General features: G+C 35.9%; 1 protein-coding gene across 1 annotated transcript in view; it reads right to left on the bottom strand.

The window, feature by feature from the left end:
- DACH2 (dachshund family transcription factor 2) overlaps positions 1-21,392 on the bottom strand; it is a 165,333-nt gene that overhangs the window by 29,611 nt on the left and 114,330 nt on the right. The window lies entirely within an intron of this gene.

The following is a 21,392-nucleotide window of genomic DNA, read 5'->3' as shown; positions in this document are numbered from 1 at the left end:
AGTATATGGTCAGAAAGGAAGAAAGAGGGTGGAGGTGAGGAGCTTCTGGTCAAATCTCAGCCTTTTCAATAAAGTCAATGATTACTATATATATAATGTGACAAACTGAAAGTTTGTAATTTTGAAAAATAGTTGATATAGTTGTCATAACATGCCTACTGTATATTTATTGAACTTGTCTACATATTATAGTCCTTTGAGCAAAAAATAGTAAAATATAAATAGTTGGCTCACACACATACTTTCCCATCATCTTTGAGATGATATATTATTGCATCAAAAATAAAGCAAACTTGACTGATTTTTAGAAGTATATCTATATTTACTAGAGCCTAGAAATTAAAAAAAAGGCTGAGGATCCAGAATGAAAAGCAATCTTACACACAGACCAGGATTTGCTCTGAAAACTGCAAGACAGACAAAAATTTCTAACATAAAAAAACAAACAGTACCAGAGCCATGTGCAAGTCCCTTCTCCAGAAAACTACCCTGGCTACTTCTGTGAATAAGGCTGCAGAGATAACATTAACTGAATGGAGAGTAAGAATGTAACAATCTGCATTAGAAATTGACAAACAAGAGGCAGGAGTGGGCATAGAGGTAAAATGGGAAGGAAGCATGTGTTTAGGAAAGATTCTGGGGAGGGCACACATTTCCATCAATTAGCTGACTGTTTCAGGTGATAATGTTTTATTATGCTGACTTATCTTTAAAATGGCCTCAGAGCTTCAATATAACCCTGCTTTTACCCTTACTAGGGGTTTGGTCATCAGGCTGATCAGGCTGACTGCAGAGGCTATAAAGCAGATTTCTCATTTTGTTTCTCTGCCAGGAAATGTGCAAGACTTTCCATCAACTAGAAAGCTCTCTTCTAAATCTGGCACAAATCAGGAAGACAAATTTATTGTTCTGACCTGGAAATTCAGGTGCTAACTTTAAAATCACTGTTGTTGTTGTTGTTGTTTTGACTTAACATATCTGACTAGAGAGGTTTGGTGGAAGGTACAATGGAACATGATCCTAATATCTAGCACTTTAACAGCATGAGTTCTTTAACTGTATTATGTATCAGAATGTCCTGTTTTTTAAAAAGTTCCCAACTCCCAAAGTTTCTGATTTATTAGGCCTGGGGTAGGGCCTGTCTACTCGAATTTCTAGGTGCCCAAATTGATAGTTGATGTTACTGGTTTGGGGACCACAGCTTGAGAAACCATTGGATTATATAAAAGTCAAATTTTGCTACCTTTAAACATGATTAATACTGCTGATGTAGGAATGAGTTAGGGGTAGATGGGGCTAGGCAGGGAAAGATAAGGGAAAGGCCCAGAGTCAGGCTCCCAGAAATCTGTGGGCTCCCTTAAACCACAAGGACACCAAAAGGCCCAGAGTCAGGCTTCTACCTATCCCAAGAAAACAGAGATAAGACAGTAAAAATATAGAAAATAATAAGCCTGGCTCCCTAGCTCCAAAATGTTAGGGAGTATCTCCCTTTAATGGCTACTAAGTAATCACAGAAACTCACCAGACCACAAACAAATATGTCATTGAGGTGTTATCAATAGTCCCTGCTCAAACCAAGACTGCACAAGAATCTCAAGGCCTCGGGCTCCTTGGCTAGTTTCTCAATAAAAGACTGCCACTAAAAGCTCTCAGTGATAACCCTACTGGGGCCCCTGTCCCTTCTGAGAGCTTTCTCTGTATCTCTGCTCAATAAACCTCTATCTTTTGCTCACTCTCTGTTGTCCACGAGATTTCATTCTTCCACTCTGTGAGACAAGAATCTAGCTCTCCCAGATCACTCCCTCTTATCACAATATCTTTTTAAGCTAGCCTGTACAATTTTTAAAAATCTTTTCAAAATGATAACTATATTTTAAATATATATTTTCACAGCTTTAAGAATTGCATGAAATTAAAGACACATCAATGAGCCTCTTCTACAGACCTAGAGATTCTAAAAATCAATTTACACTGCACTGAAAGGAAGTGTATAATGGAAACTATTTAGAAACAGAATTGGGCAGCCGGGGTGGCTCAGTGGTTTAGTGCCGCCTTCAGCCCAAGGTCTGATCCTGGAGACCTGGAATTGAGTCCCCCGTCAGGCTCCCTGCATGGAGTCTGCTGCTCCCTCTGCCTGTGTCTCTACCTCTCTCTCTTTCTCTCTCTCCCTCCCTCTCTCTCTCTCTCTGTCTCTCATGAATAAATAATAAAACCTTTAAAAAAAACATAGAATTGGGAAACAAAATAATAAAAAAAAACAAATGTGAGTCTACAAAGTTTAAAGCAAAATTCTTTTCCAAGGATGAATTTAACATAAGCAATTGTTTAATAAGGAAAATCACACTCCTATGGATTAATCCTTACATAGTATTTCCCTATATTCAGGAAAGGTGGAAACTGAGTATTCTGGTAGGATTAAGGTTTAAAAATAAAGATAGTTCAAAATCAGAATTACACTGTCATAGAAAACTTGTCAATAATAGTCTATATAGCAGTTTATAATTTGTCATTTCCTATAAAATCTTTAATAAGAAATGAATAGATATACAGGTTTGACATTTATATAGATATCCTCACTAATAATGGCAATTATACCTATTTATAATCTGTGCATAGTCATATTTTTTATTTTACCTCCATACCAATTATAGAAAATTAAGAATACTCTTTTATCATTGGTTATCTCTCTCTCTTCCCTCTCACAGACACACAAACATGCACATGCATACATGAATGCCTCCATACACACACTGGTGAGAATATATGTTGATTTTTTTGTTTTAGCTAAGAAATAAGCAACTGAGGAACTAAGGCACCATAATTTTATGATAAAAATTATGAAATGTTTTCTTAATAGATGAGCAATCATAATAGCAACACTGTTATAAACCTAGCCAGTTCATAATATCATTTAATTTAATTATTTTACAAAGCTGAATTTTTAAAATAAGTATTAATAATTAGGGCAAAGCACTGTGTTTTTCACATTTTTCTTTCTTGTGTAATGGAGGCATTAAGACTCTCAAACCTGTTGAAGCCCTCTGAAAACTTCTACAATTTTATCAAAGAAGCAGGCATCTATCAGTAATGCTCCACTCAACAACCTTTGCCAAATGTACAATCCTCCTTTTAGATGTTGTCTATTGCCCTGAGAACTTACTTTATCCATTGAACAAGCTCTTTTTTTTTTGGATAAAATGATAATTTATAAGATACAGTTAAAGGGGCAGGGTAAACACAATCAGTAGAACATATTAATATGCCATTTTATTTCATGTTTCAACATTGTTCTTCCTCATCTTCATTTATAGGTACATTGGAGGGCTTGTTTCCATTTTACTCTCTTTATTTTCAATATTTGTATCTAATTTTTTTATTTATGAAACTTTATTTTATTTGACAGTATATTGTGGAAATACTTTTGTTGTAAACATACATTCATGGTACACAGTATTTTTTAAAGATTTTATTTATTTATTCATGAGAGATACAGAGAGAGAGAGCCAGAGACCAAGGCAGAGGGAGAAGCAGGCTCCCTGTGAGGAGCCTGATGTGGGAACCAATTCCCGGGACCCTGAGGTTATTCCCTGAGCTGAAGGCTAGACTTTCAACTGCTGAGTCAGGCATCCCGGGCTGAGCCACCCAGGCATCTTGGTACACAGTATTCTTTTAGTGATTTCATTGTATTCAATCCTATGATGTAACTTATAAATTCTTAATCCATTTGTTTTCTGAACACTCAAAGCACATTTGGATACTCTCTTAGGGCATTTTCTACTTATTATGTATTACTATGTATTTGATTGTGCCTTTATTTTCCTATTCTGCTGTAAGTTTCTATAGAGTAAGAACTGTGTTTCACTAATGTACTATATGTTGGCTAATTGAATTTAAATTGAAAAAAAAAGAGCTGTGTTTCAATTTCTAATTGGTCTCCATAATTGCTACCAAATCCACAGGATTGCCTTGGTAAAAGCAGATATTATTTTTCCTAAATTCATTAACTACTTCAAGCCAGAACAAAGATCACCAATCAAACTAGTTATAATGTTGCTTCAAATTATTGTTTCTAAATGCAATAACTTAAGGACATTTATCAGAAACATTTAGTGAATACTTGGTGGGCATGGTATTGTGATGAAAATTAAGACGAGTTCACAGAATTTTAAATTAAAGTGTGTGGTAGTGATTTCTTCTAATAACTATATTAGACAATTATACTTTGCCTGTGTGACAAAGAGAAATAATTCCAAAAAATCTCAATCAATTAAAGAATTTTCACAGATGTATTTTTCAGCTTAATTTCAGTGGTTATTCAAGGGTTAATCACCAAATATCCCCACTTTCTTTTTTTAAAACATTTTCCCCCTAAAATGTAGGAGTCTGTTATTTTACTCACAACACAATGAATATGATTAGATCTCTCTGTATTTTGGGATGTTATATCTCTAAACCTTAGTGTCCCTATTTTAGAGTGGGAAGAACCACCTCAAAGGGCTCAATGAAGGACCTGAGTGGGAAAAATTAGAGAGAGAGAGACAAACCATGAGAGACTCTTAAATCTTGGAAATGAACAAAGGGTTGTGGAAGGGGAGGTGGGCTGGGGGTAAGGGTCACTGGGTGATGGGCACTGAGGAGGGCACTTGATGGGATGAGCACTGGGTGTTACACCATATGTTGGCAAATTGAATTTCAATTAAAAAAAGAGAGAAGGTGGGGCAAGATGGTGGAGGAGTAGGGTCCCCAAGACCCCCGTTCCCACAAACTTACCTAGGTAACTTTCAAATCGTCCTGAAAATCTACGAATTCAGCCTGAGATATAAAGAGAGAACAGCTGGAATGCTACAGTGAGAAGAGTTCACGCTTCTATCAAGATAGGAAGAAGGAAAAAAATAAATAAAAAAGCATCCAAGGGGGAGGGGCCCCCACGAGGAGCTGGCCTAAGGCTGCGCAGAGCGTGCCCCCAGGAAAGCCCAGTCCCTGAGAAGCAGGAGCTTCACCAATCTTCCCGGACAGAAAGGCACAGAGAGCTCGGGCAGAATCCCAGGAGGGGCAGGGATATCCTCCGGCTCCCAGGGGCACTAAGAGAGGAAGTGCGCCCCCGGGGAGAGTGTGCCACACATCCTTGGCTGAGCTCCCTAAAGGGCTGGAGCACACACCCTGCAGGGTCTGGGAACAGCTCAGGCAGCGCCTCCACGTGGAGGGGGCTGCAAGGCACTGGAAGCACGATTCCAGCAGCGCAAGCCCTGGAGCCAAGGGGGCTGGGAGACAGAGCCCAAGATCCGGCGCTCCCCCCAGGACAGGGGGAGGCCGGGAGCACACAGGGCAACAAGGACTCCCCTGCCCCTTGGCTGCACCCAGCAGATCGGAACCCCCACCCCACCCCCACCCTGAGCATCCAGGCCCCTGGGGACTGGGAGCTGCAGTAGTTACTGTGGGAGCTGCCTCCAGAGCTGGAGAGCTGGCCGCCACCACTGTTCTTGTTCCTCCTTCTGTCACCTTGTACCTGGTACTGACCAGGGGCCTCACAGGATAAACAGCTCCCACTGAGCCATGCACCTGGCAGGGGGCGGGGCAGCTCCCCCAGGTGCGCATACCTGAGAATCAACACGGCAGGCCCCTCCCCCAGAAGACCAGCAGGAAGGACAGGGGAAAAGCAAGTTATTGACCAAGCACCGCTGGAAACCTCCAGGGGAAGTCGAGGGATTTACAGTATACAGAATCAAAGGATACTCCCCCTTGTTTTTTGTTTTCTGTTTGTTTCCTCCCCCCTCCCTTTTTCCCTCTCCTTTTCTCCTTTTTCCAGTACAATTGATTTTTGGCCACTCTGTACTTAGCAAAATGACTAAAAGGAAAAAGTCACCACAAAAGAGAATCAGAAACAGTATTCTCTCCCACAGAGATACAGAATTTGGATTACAATTCAATGTCAGAAAGCCAATTCAGAAGCACAATTATAAAGCTACTGGTGGCTCTAGGAAAAAGCATAAAGGATTCAAGAGACTTCATGATGGAAGAATTTAGATCTAATCAGGCTGAAATTAAAAATCAATTAAATGAGACGCAATCCAAATTTGAGGTCCTAATCATGAGGGTTAATGTGGTAGAAGACCAAGTGAGTGACATAGAAGACAAGCTGATGACAAGGAATGAAGCTGAGGAAAAAAGACAAAAACAATTAAAACATCATGAGGATATGTGAAGGGAAATAAGTGACAGCCTCAGAAGGAAAAATCTACATTTAATTGGGGTTCCCGGGGGCGCCGAAAGTGACAGAGGACCAGAAAGTATATTTGAACAAATCATAGCTGAGAACTTCCCTCAGAACAGAAACAGGCATTCAGATCCAGGAAATAGAGAGATTCCCACCCTAAAATCAATAAAAACTGTTCAACACCTGGACATTTAATAGTGAAACTTGCAAATTCCAAAGATAAAGAGAAGATCCTTAAAGCAGCAAGAGACAAGAGATCCCTAAACTTTATGGGGAGAAGTATTAGGTAAAGAGAATACTTCTCCACAGAGACCTGGCAGGCCAGAAAGGGCTGGCAGGATATATTCAGGGTCCTAAATGAGAAGAACACGCAGCCAAGAATACTTTACCTAGCAAGGCTCTCATTCAGAATAGGAGAGATAAAGAGCTTCCAAGATAGGCAGAAACTAAAAGAATATGTGACCACCAAGCCAGCTCTGCAAGAAATACTAAGGGGGACTCTGTACAAGAAAGAGGAAGTCCAAGGAAATAATCCACAAAAACAGGGACTGAATAGGTATCATGATGACACTAAATTCATATTTTTCAATAGTAACTTTGAACATGAATGGGCTTAATGATCCCATCAAAAGGCGCAGGGTTTCAGACTGGATAAAAAAGTAAGACCCATCTATTTGCTGTCTACAAGAGACTCATTTCAGACAGAAGGACACCTACAGCCTGAAAGTAAAAGGTTGGAGATCTATGTACCATGTAAATGGTCCTCAAAAGAAATCAGGGATAGCGATCCTCATATCAGATAAATTAAAGTTTATCCCAAAGACTGTAGTAAGAGATGAAGAGGGACACTATATCATACTTACAGGATCTATCCAAAAAAAGGACGTAACAGGGGATCCCTGGGTGGCTCAGTGGTTTGGCGCCTGCCTTTGGCCCAGGACCTGATCCTGGAGTCCCGGGATCGAACCCGAGTCGGGCTCCCGTGAAGGAGCCTCCTTCTCCCTCTGCCTGTGTCTCTGCCTCTCTCTCTCTATGTCTATCATGAATAAATAAATTTAAAAAAAAGGACATAACAATCAAGATTATTTATGCCCCGAATGTGGGAGCTGACAAGTATATCAATCAACTAATAACCAAAGTTAAAACATACTTAGATAATAATACACTTATACTTGGAGACTTGAACACAGCGCTTTCTATAATTGACAGATCTTCTAATCATAACATCTCCAAGGAAACAAGAGCGTTAAATGATACTCTGGACCAGATGGATTTCACAGATACTTACAGAACTTTACGTCCAAACGCAACTAAATACAATTTCTTCTCAAGTGCACATGGAACTCTCTCCAGAATAGACCACATACTGGGTCACAAATAAGGTCTTAACCGATACCAAAAGATTGGGATTCTACCCTGCATATTTTCAGACGATAATGCCTTGAAACGAGAACTAAACCACAAGATGTTTGGAAGGATTTCAAACACGTGGAGGTTAAGACCATCCTGCTAAAAGATGAAAGGGTCAACCAGGAAATTAGAGAGGAATTAATAAGATTCATGGAAGCTAATGAGAATGAAGACACAACCGTTCAAAATCTTTGGGATACAGCAAAAGCAGTCCTGAGGGGGAAATACATCGCAATACAAGCAGCCATTCAAAAATTGGAAAGAACTCAAATACAAAAGCTAACCTTGCACCTAAAGGAGCTGGAGAAAAAACAGCAAAGAAGAGAATTAATAAAGGTCCCAGCAGAACTCAATGAAATAGAGACCAGAAGAACTGCGGAACAGATAAACAAAACCAGGAGTTGGTTCTTTGAAAGAATTAATAAGATAGATAAACCATTAGCCAGCCTTATTAAAAAGAAGAGAGAAAAGACTCAAATTAATAAAATAATGAATGAGAAAGTGGAGATCGCCAACAACACCAAGGAAATACAAACGATTTTAAAACCATATTATAAGCAGCTATACGCCAATAAATTAGGCAATCTAGAAGAAATGGACGCATTTCTGGAAAACTACAAACTACCAAAATTGGAACAGGAAGAAATACAAAACCTGAACAGGCCAATAACCAGAGAGGAAATTGAAGCACTCCTCAAAAACCTCCCAAGACACAAAAGTACAGGGCCAGATGGCTTCCCAGGGGAATTCTATCAAACTTTTAAAGAAGAAACCATACCTATTGTACTAAAGCTGTTCACAAAGATAGAAAGAGATGGAGTACTTCTAAACTCATTCTATGACACCAGCATCACCTTAATTCCAAAACCAGACAGAGTCCTCACCAAAAAGAAGTATAGACCAATATCCCTGATGAACATGGATGCAAAAATTCTCAACAAAATACTAGCCAATAAGATCCAACAATACATTAAGAAGATTATTCACCATGACCAAGTGGGATTTAACCGTGGGATGCAAGGCTGGTTCAATACTCATAAAACAATCAACGTGATAGTTCATATCAACAATAGAAAAAAAAAGGAACCGTATGTTCCACTCAATAGATGAAGAGAAAGCATTTGACAAAATACAGCATCCATTCCTGATCAAAACTCTTCAGAGTGTAGGGATAGAGGGAACATTCCTCATAACCTTAAAAGCCATCTAAGAAAAGCCCACAGCAAATATCATTCTCAATGGGGAAACACTGGAAGCCTTTCTCCTAAGATCAGGAATACGACAAGGGTGTTCCCTCTCACCACTGCTTTTCAACACAGTACTAGAAGTCCTAGCCTCAGCAATCAGGCAACAAAAAGAAAGAAAAGGCATTCAAATTGGCAAAGAAGAAATCAAACTCTCCCTCTTAACAGATGACTTGATACTATACATAGAAAACGCAAACGACTCCACCCCAAGATTGCTAGAACTCATACAGCAATTCGGCAGTGTGGTAGGACACAAAATCAATGCCCAGAAATCTGTGGCATTTCTATTCACTAACAATGAGACTGAAGAAAGAGAAATTAAGGAGACAATCCCATTTACAATTGCACCCAAAAGCATAAGATACCTAGGAATAAACCTAACCAAAGAGGTAAAGGATCTATACCCTAAAAACTAGAGAACACTTCTGAAAGAAATTGAGGAAGACACAAAGAGATGGAAAAATATTCCATGCTCATGGATTGGCAGAATTAATATTGTGAAAATGTCAATGTTACCCAGGGCAATTTACACGTTTAATGCAATCCCTATCAAGATACCATGGACTTTCTTCAGAGAGTTGGAAGAAATCATCTTAAGATTTGTGTGAAATCAGAAAAGACCCTGAATAGCCAAGGGAATATTATAAAAGAAAACCAGAGCCGGGGGCATCATAATGCCGGGTTTCAAGTTGTACTATAAAGCTGTGGTCCTCAAGACAGTGTGGTACTGGCACAAAAACACATAGATCAATGGAACAGAATAGAAACTCCAGACGTGGACCCTCAACTTTATGGTCAACTAATGTTTGACAAAGCAGGAAAGACTATCCACTGGAAGAAAGACAGTCTCTTCAATAAGGGGTGTTGGGAAAATTGGACATCCACATGCAGAAGAAGGAAACTAGACCACTCTCTTGCACCATACACAAAGATAAACTCAAAATGGATGAAAGATCTAAATGTGAGACAAGAATCCATCAAAGTCCAAGAGGAGAACACAGGCCATACCCTTTTTGAACTTGGCCACAGTAACTTCTTGCAAGATACACCCATGAAGGCAAAAGAAACAAAAGCAAAAATGAATTATTGGGACTTCATCAAGATAAGAAGCTTCTGCACAGCCAAGGAAACTGTCAACAAAACTAAAAGACAACCTACAGAATGGGAGAAAACATTTGCAAATGACCTATCAGAGAAAGGGCTAGTATCCAAGATCTATAAAGAACTTATTAAACACAACAGTAAAGAAACAATCTAATCATGAAATGGGCAAAAGACATGAACAGAAATCTCACAGAGGAAGGCATAGACATGGCCAACAAGCAAATGAGAAAATGCTCCGCATCACTGGCTATCAAGGAAATACAAATCAAAACCACAGTGAGATACCACCTCACACCAGTGAGAATGGGGAAGATTAACAAGACAGGAGACAACATATGTTGGAGAGGATGTGGAGAAGGGGGAACCCTCTTGCACTGTTGGTGGGAATTTGAACTGGTGCAGCCACTCTGGAAAACTGTGTGGAGGTTCCTTAAACAGTTAAAAATAGACCTGCCCTATGACCCATCAATTGCACTGTTGGGGATTTACCCCAAAGATACAGATGCAATGAAACGCCGGGACACCCGCACCCCGATGTTTATAGCAGCAATGTCCACAATAGCCAAACTGTGGAAAGAGCCTCGGTGTCCATCAAAAGACAAATGGATAAAGAAGATGTGGTCTATGTATACAATGGAATATTACTCAGCCATTAGAAACGCAAATGCCCACACTTTGCTTTGACATTGTTGGAAATGGAGGGTTTTATGCTGAGTGAAATAAGTCAATCGGAGAAGGACAGACATTATATGGTCTCATTCATTTGGGGAATATAAAAATTAGTGAAAGGGAATAAAGGGAAAGGAGAGCAAATGAGTGTAAATATTAGTGAGGGTGACAAAACATGAGAGACACCTAACTCTGGGAAATGAATAAGGGGTAGTGGAAGGGGAGGTGGGCAGGGGGTTGGGGTGACTGGGTGATGGGCACTGAGGGAGGCTCTTGGCGGGAATAGCACTGCGTGTTATGCTGAATTTTGGTAAATTGATCTCCAATAAAAACATTTTAAAAAAAGAGAAAACAAAAAGTGGAATTACCTATTAATATACTTGATCCTCAGTTAAAATTCGTTAGATCTGAAGCTATGCTATCTTTGTAGATATGGAATGTTTAAGATAAAAAAACTGCATTGAGTATACATTGATTTGCCCATGAAATTTCCTTTTCTTCAATTTCATCTAGTAAATTGTTTAAAGGACTTAGTTAATGTAGCAATCATCAATTAAGGTTTTATTGTATTTGTTTTCCTAATATCAGACAAAAACTTGCAATTCTGTAACTAAAGTCTCTCAGATTAATTCAAAGGTAGTTGGAAGACTTCAGGCTCACATTATTTGAGTCACATTCTTTTTCCCTTAAATTTAATTTAGGCTACACTTTTATCCATATGGAAAATTGAAAATTAATGAGATTATGCCTTCTATTAAAAAAAAAACAGGAAAATGTCTCTTAAATTTTCCTGGCAAATTGATCCTTATTTTATTAATGTTGAAATTCCTTTACCCACGAATTGTTACAAATATTTATGGAATGGCAGGTATTGAAACAAGATACTGCAGATATTTTTCACTTTTGCTAATAACTCTAGTACTTGAGGATTTTATTTTCACCTTCTATCATAAGGGCTTTAGTCTGAATGCAGAATATAATACATTTACTGAATATAACATTATATAAGATTATATCTATGCTGAGTGTAGGTCTATACAGACAAAATAGAGTTTGATATTTTTATTAGCCTGCAAGCAGATATACATTTATATATTTCAAAGCTTGAAATAAAAAGGGAAAATTTGTTTGGGTAATCCAAATTTCTCTAAAACTGCAGAAACTGATCCAAACTGCATGAATAATTTCTCAGCCGTCTACTTCCAGTGACAGTACCACATTATGATTTTCTCCTCTTTTCTTTCTGTATCTGATCCTATCCTTATACATCCTCAAAGTAAATGATACTTTTTAGAGGAAAAATTATTTTAAAGATTTAATTTCCAGAAAGGCTGACAAAAATCAAGAATGAATGTGAAATGCAGTTATCTAACATTTTCTATTTTTATGAATGCTTAAATATTGTGAACTCAGCCAGAGTTACAAGGAAACTTGTAATGTGAAAAAATGGAAATAAATAGGAAATCAAGAACTAATATCTAATATCTTATAACACTAAAATCTTGGAAACCGACTTGAACAAATCATTTGAACTTTCTGTCCCAGATTTCAATTTTATGAAATTGTTCTATTTTAATGATTCAGTTATTTGGTTAAGTGCTTTAAGGATCAATATTATAACATTTGCTTCCAGTGTAGTTATATTCAGTTTAGTACCATATGTTTTCCATTTCTGCATTTGATCTGTATTTGTCTTCATGTTCACTTTAGATGACTTTAAGGAACATGCCTCCACCCCCTGAGCAGCTGTATCTACCTAATTCCCTTAGAGATTGTCATTTTCCTAATCTGAATTGATCATTAGGAAAATCACTTTGCTACTGCCTGTGTCCCCTGTTACCTCCCAACCATTATTCAGTTCCTATTTTGCATTTCTCCAATGTGAAAATACCATATTTTTTACATGACATTGAAATTACCTCCTTGGTTACTGACAATGGATTCCATCTTATTTTCATTTAAAGTACCTGTATTAAAAGATAGTGAAATGTGCTATAGTTAGCCTATGATTCTCAAGTACAAACTGTATCACAGAATCTTGAGAGAATTTACTGAAAACCTAAGAAACGACCTAATATTTACCTACACTGTCTCTGAGACAGTCTGATGTTATAAGAAAAACTATCAGAGTGTAAAAGCAATGAAATAATACTATTCAAGTTTGAATTATGGTATATATTGCTCTATTGACTCAGCTATAATGGTATCTTCCCCACTTGCCTAGAATATGGGCTCTGTGATTAGCAAAATTCTATTCAACACACTTCACAGCTCTTTAAATTTTGTCAACTCTTCCAAACATTTAAAATATACAGAAGCTGCATTTTCAGGTACCAGATAATTATTTTTAATTTATTTTCCTATGGGATGAATCATATTGTAAGGGACAATTCTACTATTATGTCTTAGACCAGAAATATATTCCATGTCATCCACTGAATCCAAAAAGTATAGACACAACAGTAGTATTTTTGCAGATGTAAAATACTCCTAATAAAATAGATATATAAAATAGGAACAAATTGCTCAGGTCCACTTTAATAAAAGAGTATCACTTAAACTGTATTACTCTTATGATACTGACATTCCCATTTGTATGTTGTGCATACCGTTTCAAAGCTATATACTTTGTTCAAATGGCATGGCATATTTTTGCAATACTGCTTGTGTCCAAGCAGATACAAGGTTTGTAGAAAATGCATCTAGGGAGCCATAAAACTGATGGAAAACATATCTCTCTACAGTATTTTAGTACTTTGAAAAATTCAATCACAGGGAAAAATGTTTTACTGTAAACATCTTAAAAGCCATATAAAGGAAATGGCTTCCCATAGCACTTGTTTAAAAAGTTTTAAGAGCTGGAATAGAATAGGTCTTACATACTAAAGTTCAGATTCTTTCAATATTCTTGACTTTTCACAAGCTTTGCTCGTGAAATTTTAAAAATATTTTAAGTGCAATGCAATCTGTATGCAAGTATGATACTTAAAAAGCTGCCCACAAATTTGCAATATTACAATGTTTACCAAAATGAAACCAGAAAATTCATTTTCCCTTAAACATAAGTTTTATGCTTATGCACAGGATATTGTTTGATGACTGTAACTTAGCAAAGAAAAATGAAATTATACCTATTTAACATGCTGTATATGTTTGGGTAAGTTCCAAATAAGCCAGAGTAGGGAAAAATGCCCAATATGTTCCTTATGGTAGAGTAGATTAAAATTTAAATTAGAAGCAAAGACAGTCAAATCCTAAATTCAGGTTTTCTGGGGTTGAAATTTGGGGATATTTGTTTTCATTCTTATGCTTTATTATTTTTAGAAAGTCTTAGGAATTAATTAAAAATGAAGTTCCTCACTATTGAATATTGCCTTCTACTCAGTCCTCATAAATTTTCATATTTGGGAATGGTAAGCATGTGTGTGTGTGTGTGTGTTCTCTCCTATAATTCAAGGTAAAATAAAAGGGCACTTTACACCTCCTTGCTTTATACCAAAGAATTTATTCTTTTATGCATTTCAACCAATTTTTTTTAACTAGCACTTTTCCTCAAAATTTTTTGTGATTCCCAATTGTTTGTCCAAATGAATACAGATATAATCATGAAATGTAATACCTCCACCAATTACTTTTTTATCCAGCTGACTTTTTTTCAATTATGTTATGTCTGGCAAAATATTGAAACATCTTAAACATGTCATAAATATTTATTCTTCCCTGCCTTTAAAGATGTCCACACTATGGAAGAAAAAAAGTTATATTACTCTCTTTGTTTTTCTTTGAAAGAGAGAGTACCTAGATCTATTCCAATCTGTTTTTAGCAATTACTTTTAGCTCCAATTTTTCACTTTCTACTTTTCACTGGACACATTCATCAGGATATTATATCATTACATGAAACTATTCAGAAAGCAAACCCATCACTTTATTAAGATCACTTATCCAACTACAGGCCTCAACCAAATATGACTTCATATCGCGATTCTTAATCATATTCACTCTTTCCAAGGCTTGAGTCCTCCTAATCACTTAGACTCTTCTCTCTTTTGCCTCTCTCATCATATCTAATCTGTAAACATATCTTCTTAATACTACCTTTAGAATATCTCCTATTCCAACTACCGCACACTTGGATAGTTACCTGGAATCCATAGCTTTGGTCTTCCCTGTTTTATGCCACTTTTGTACAATAACACTAGATTAAAATGCTCAAAATAAATGTTATCCTCTGTGAAAAAAACAAAAGACCCTGAAGGATCTCCATAATTTTATCCTACCTTTTGTATTTCACCTGCAAATACTCCTCTACAAAAATTTCAGTTTTAATCAACCTACTTAACTCCCTGCTGCCTACTACTCTCAAAGCTTTCTCATTTCTATAATTTTCTTCAACACACATATCTAGAATATTAGCCCATATCCTCCACATTTCTACATATTATATTTCACTTAAGATCTAAATTAATATCCTCCATTGAAGCTTTTCCTGACTATTTCAGCCCATAATAACCTTCCACTTTTCTTCAATCCTATAGTTAATTTTCTGAACCACACATATAGAAGCATATTATTCTACTAAAAATATATCCCTCACAGTGTTATTGACAGCTTTTATTAGTAATTAAATATTTATATATTAATGGTTAAGGTCCCTAATTAGACATTTAGACATTGAATAATTTGAGAGCATGGAATGTTGTCTACTTATTCTCTTTTTCCTCTGCAGAGACTACTATTTTGCCATACGCACTGTTCATTCAATACATATTTGTAGTTTGATTTCTAAATTACATAGAATGGGAGACAACAAGAATGTTTTAAAGAGGTTAGGGCTATTTAAAGAGCACTCATGAAGACTTAGAACACAGAAGCATAGAGTCCTAGACTTTGACTCTTTGGAAACTTCCCAAGATCCTCAATTTAAGGAAAGGGCACTCAACAGGATAACATTTGTTTTGTGGATGGAATGAGATTGTGACAGCTGTGGACATGTCTAGTTGTCAGAAAGTCATTAATGAGGTTAGGAATTTGAGGTATTGATTCAATCCTGAACAGATCTTAATTTCCTAAATCCAAACAGAATAGGTTTTTATAGGTGGAAAAGAAAATGTATCATTTTCCTACCATTACTTAATATTTTCCTTAAGCAACATTCTACACTTGGTAGGAACTAGGTTCTTACTCTTATTCTTACAGTTGATTACATAAGTGTTTTTCATCCTTAATAACAACATGCTATTTATAATTTAAACTGAAGTTATTCTTCATTTCAACTTCTAACATTTTGAAAAAGTGAAATTTTAATTTGTGGTTTCTAAGCTCTTCTGTACTTGTTCTTTATTATATACAAAAAATAGAATTTAATCTTTAATACTACAGTTTTAAAAGAGACTATAGTAGTATGCAACATAGGCTGTTTCTATGCATAACAACCAGTTTGATTCTTTTCACTGAACCAATTTGGTATAAAGTATTTAGCAAATTGAGAGGAATAAGAAACCAATCAATTATCTTACAGAGTTGACATGTTTTCAGATTGAATTGATTTGTCCACTTCAATTTTAATGACCAAATTGTGTGTGTATATGTGTATGTGATAGAATCACAAATAAGGTACATGTGTGAAATATTTCTTTCTATACAAATAAATTTCTGTAGCACTTAATATTATTATTCTAAATTGAATTACAACTGGGAAATTAATTAATTCAATTATTATTATTTATTTTCCTTCAGTTGATTTCACCCCTCTATTTTTGTCAAGTTATTCATCATTTGTGAAATAGGTGACATTTCTAATACCTTAAGAAAAAGCTAGGTTTATAAGTCATTTTGGCCCTTATATGCAGAAGACAATATTAATTCTTTGCTACAGTATCTCTGTATACAAACAAGGTATTTACACATGAACTTATAAAATTTAACTGTCTTTTGTCTCTTATCTCCATTCAGTGTATCTCAAACCTGTTCAATTTCATTTAGAAGAACCAGGATAGATAGAGCTCTACGATTTTACTTGGGGCTTAAGATACTAGACTATTTTTTATACTTTTTTAATAAAAATAATATTTTTAAATTGTAATTAAAGACAATTTAAAAACAGGGATGTTTTCCAAATTGTACATAGCATTTGAAATTAGCTCCATTGTTTTTACAATTAAAAAATTATGAGCACTGGGTATTACATAAGACTGATGAATCACTGACCTCTACCTCTGAAACCAATAATACATTATATGTTAATTAATTGAATTTAAATAAAAAAGTTCAAAAAAGAAAAACAAATTATTAATACTAAGATATAATCTTTTGAGCTTCTATAGTTTTCAAAAGGTTGTTACTACCCAAAAGTTAGGGGAAATATGCCTGTGTTAACCATGCAAATAAGACAAAATAAAAATTGTCAACCACCCTTTTAAGAACTAACCTACTATGAAGTACTTGAAAATGGAAAGCCTTGCAAAAATGTCCATCAGAGATAAGGGTCTCCTTTCATGAGGAAGATAAAATTGCCCTATGGGGGCCACTGTTCTTTTCTATTACTCAAACCACAGAGAAAACTCTAAAATTTATACATTTGCAATAACAATAAGAGCTTTGTTCTTGTTTTGTGAATCATTAATCATGGCTACACATATTTTTAGATGCATGATAAAAATGGTCTGGTGTTACATAAGTTGAGAATAAAGCTTTGGACTAGAAAAAAACCCTTAAATATAAATCTGCAAATGTAGATACATAGAATCTTTTTAAAAAGACATCTTGAAATTCTCACATAAAAAAAAAGAAATTCTCACATAGCAGCAATGTCCACAATAGGCAAACTGTGGAAGGAGCCTCGGTGTCCACCGAAAGATGAATGGATAAAGAAGATGTGGTTTATGTATACAATGGAATATTACTCAGCCATTAGAAACGACAAATACCCACCATTTGCTTCGACGTGGATGGAACTGGAGGGTATTATGCTGAGTGAAATAAGTCAATCAGAGAAGGACAAACATTGTATGGTCTCATTCATTTGGGGAATATAAAAAATAGTGAAAGGGAATAAAAGGGAAAGGAGAAAAAATGAGTGGGAAATTTCAGAAAGGGAGACAGAACATGAGAAACTCCTAACTCTGGGAAACGAACTAGGGATGGTAGAAAGGGAGGTGGGCGGGAGGGTGGGGGTGACTGGGTGATGGGCACTGAAGGAGGCACTTGATAGGATGAGCCCTGGGTGTTATTCTGTATGTTGACAAATTGAACACCAATAAAAAATAAATTTATATAAAAAAATTCTCACAAGTTGGAAAGCTAGCCCCACAAGGACAAAATCAGAAAGAACAAGTCAGAAAAAGGACAAATCAGAAAGAAGAAATGTGTAATTAGATGTACCTTAGGAGTAAAGCAAGCCTACATTAAAAAATGAGTAACACCTACATATTCTTAGAATATCATTCAACTTTAAGTAGATGTTTTATCAAGAGGGGGAAAAACAGGGCACCTGGGTGGTTCAGTGGTTGAGAGTCTGCCTTTGGCTCAGGTCATGATCCTGGGGTCCTGGAATTGAACCCAACCTCGGGCCCCCTGCTTAGCTGCGAGCCTGCTTCTCCCTCTTTCTGCCCCTCCCCCCATTCATGTTTTCTCTCACTCTCTCTGCTCTCTCTCAAATAAATTATCAACTAATTTAAAGGCAATTATGATGAAAGCAGGAAAATATTGTTTACTATGTTAGTCTAAAATTTATTCACAGTTCCTTTTCATTAAATAAAAAAGGTTTCCAAATCCAATAGCCACAATGTTCTGTCATAATTGGCACATAAAATACTAATACAAAAATGTTACAAGTATTTATAAGTAATTTATAAACACTTAACCAAGACTACTGTGAATATTTGAGATGCCATGTTTTTATCACATAATCAGTAAGAATTTTCATCACAATAATTTGGACATGCTGTTTCCATCCACATCCTCATCCATCACTTAGATTAATTAGTTTGGCTGCCTCCTTATCACAATGATAACCACGACACCAACACTAATTGTTCCTGGCTCGTTCCTGGGTCCCTGCAGGTTGCTGTTGTATCAGCTGTGATATAATCATTACCAAGCACTCAAAATCTAATGGGCAGCAGCTTGCTCTTTAGGTTCATATGTGCATGTGCATCTCCACTCTCCTACTTACTATTACAGAAACTTCTGGTATTGATCTCTGCTCCAATTTGAAGGTATGGGAAAGAGCCAAGATGCGTATTTTTCTTATTTCAAATCTGTCACCCCACTTCCAAGTGATTATCTGCCTCTCTTCCTTTCTGCCTCCTCTTTCCTACCCTTCCTCAAAACCCATGACCTAAGTGTATGTGGTAGTCTGGTATTAAGGAGTACTTAGTGGTCTATTTTGGTTATGGAAAGACGGAGGGGAGTTCGAACTTCTATCCATGACTTCTCCTATGCATTCCTATAAAGATTTGCTTCTTATTGACACCATTTATCTTCTTACCTTTTAGAGAAAAAATCATTTCAAGAGTTGTCTATGTTTGTGGTAGCCAATTCTCTTGAAAACTTACTTCAATTAAGCTTTTGTTCCCACTTGTCCACAGATAGTACTCTTATAAAAGTGGCCAGTTATTTCCATTGCTATATCCAGTGGTCAGTTATTAGCCCCAATCTTACTTGACTTAGCAGCAAATCATGCCATTAATGTATGTACATCATTTTAATTCTGAGATACCCTTCTATGAGTTTTCTTCCTATTCATTTACCATTCCTTCTGAGTTTCATCCACAAGTTCTTCTTATCTCCAAGACATATTATGGGTGCCTAAAGGCTCAGTCCTTAGGCCTCTTCTCTCATAATCACTCCTTTACATTCAAAGAGCACCTAGAACACTCCTGTGCAGACATTGTAGATTCACAATAATTGTCTGTTGTTTTATTCCATTCTGTTTTGCATAAGGTAATAATATAATAATGTTGATTTCTCTAAATTTCATATACAAAAAAAACCTGTCTCATGAGTTTATAATCATCATGCATATATAAATGGATCTCATTTGTGGGCATGTAAGCAAGCACATACACACAGTTATAAATAATATTATCATTGATATAATTAATTTTCTCAATGAATTTCCTTGGAATAGATATCAGGTAATGACTTCCACTTACTATTTCCATTGAAATTACAATTTGTAGCTTGTTAGTGGGAAAGCACTACGTAAGGGATTCAAACCACTGTTCAGAAATGCCATTGATAGTTTCTATTACTGGAATAACAACTCCCCAAAAATATAATGGCATGTAATATGAACAATGCCCTTAGCAGCATCATTAAACTTAGTAGTGAACTACTTCAAATAGCTGTGAGTGTTAAACATTAGTTCAGCCTTAAGTAGGTTGATTTTAGTAGCCAAATGTGCACTGCAGTCTATCTGAACATTCAAAGCACCTTTCAAACTTAATTTTACAGAAATGTTAATGAACAGAATAGATTATTGAAGACAGGAAAGAAGAGTAATTATTTAAACAGATGAAAGGAAACAGTAAATGAAGGCTCATGTTTTAGAAGGATGGCAGTAACATATCTTTTTAAGGAACTATCCTAAGCTCAAAAAGCACCATGGAGGTATTTAACTGTTATTTATAAAGGAATAATTTTCATTTGCAAATACAATTCTCAGGGAAAATTTAATAGCTTTTCTAAGATTAATTTATTAATTGAAATACCATAGGAATATTTATTTTCCAAGTAGAACTTAACTAGTTTATAAATGCCTAACTTAAACATTTTTTACAATGATGAAAGATAGGAATAAATCACAAAAAAATAAATGGACATGATCAGAAAGGGAATAAAAAATAACAAAAGCTGATGCTAAAAGGCTCTTATATGCGGTGGTGGTAATGTGATGGTAAAGGTGCTGACAGTGAGATATAAGTCTAATGAGTTTTATTGCCTCTTCCCAATGACACTGATAGGTGACTCTGGGAATGTGTGGAAATAGTAAACAGACAAAGGACATAAATATTGAAAAAATACCATGGTCTTGGAATTGTTCTCATTTATACTATGTTGACATTTACAAGTTTAGTTCAAGTTGTAAATGTCAATCGTAAAAGTGCAAAAATGATCAAATCATGATAATAAAAATACTTTGAAAGAAAATGAACAATTGTTTGCAATAAAATACACAGATTTAAAGTCATATCTGTGATTTAAACCAAGCCTAAAGCATATGTATTATATACAAAACAAATTAATTTTCAGCATTTCATTCTAAGAGAGTTTTTCCTTCAGGAACAATGCAATTTTGCTGCACTAAAACCAATACCTAAATCTTACTCTGAAAATCCCATAAAGAAATGCAAGCAATGAAAATTAAGCTAATTACCTACATGTTCTAATATCCAGGTATTAATACTTCAAGCTAAGATTCTGAGACATTATGTTAAACTCTCTCAGTCCCTACTGAATTAGAATAAAAACTAGAACCGTTTTCAGAACATTAAATTGGTTCCTGAGGTTTAAAAAAATAAAAATGAGCTGAGCTGGTTACCCCTATATATTGGTCCTTTGGAATAGAAAGAATCATTACTATAATTAGAAATATTTTAAGATTGCATTTGTGAAAGAAATTTTAATTTTCTCATATTTTAAGATCCTTGACAGAAGATAGCCTTGTGTAGGTCTTATGTTTCCACAGAATCACTTGATCAAATATTCAGTGTGCATGGGGGTTATATGATGATTTCCTTAAT

The sequence above is a fragment of the Canis lupus genome, chromosome X (assembly GCF_011100685.1).
Source record: "Canis lupus familiaris isolate Mischka breed German Shepherd chromosome X, alternate assembly UU_Cfam_GSD_1.0, whole genome shotgun sequence".
NCBI lineage: Eukaryota > Metazoa > Chordata > Mammalia > Carnivora > Canidae > Canis > Canis lupus.
Note: the sequence above shows the minus strand (reverse complement) of the source record. Positions and strands in the feature narration are given on the sequence as shown.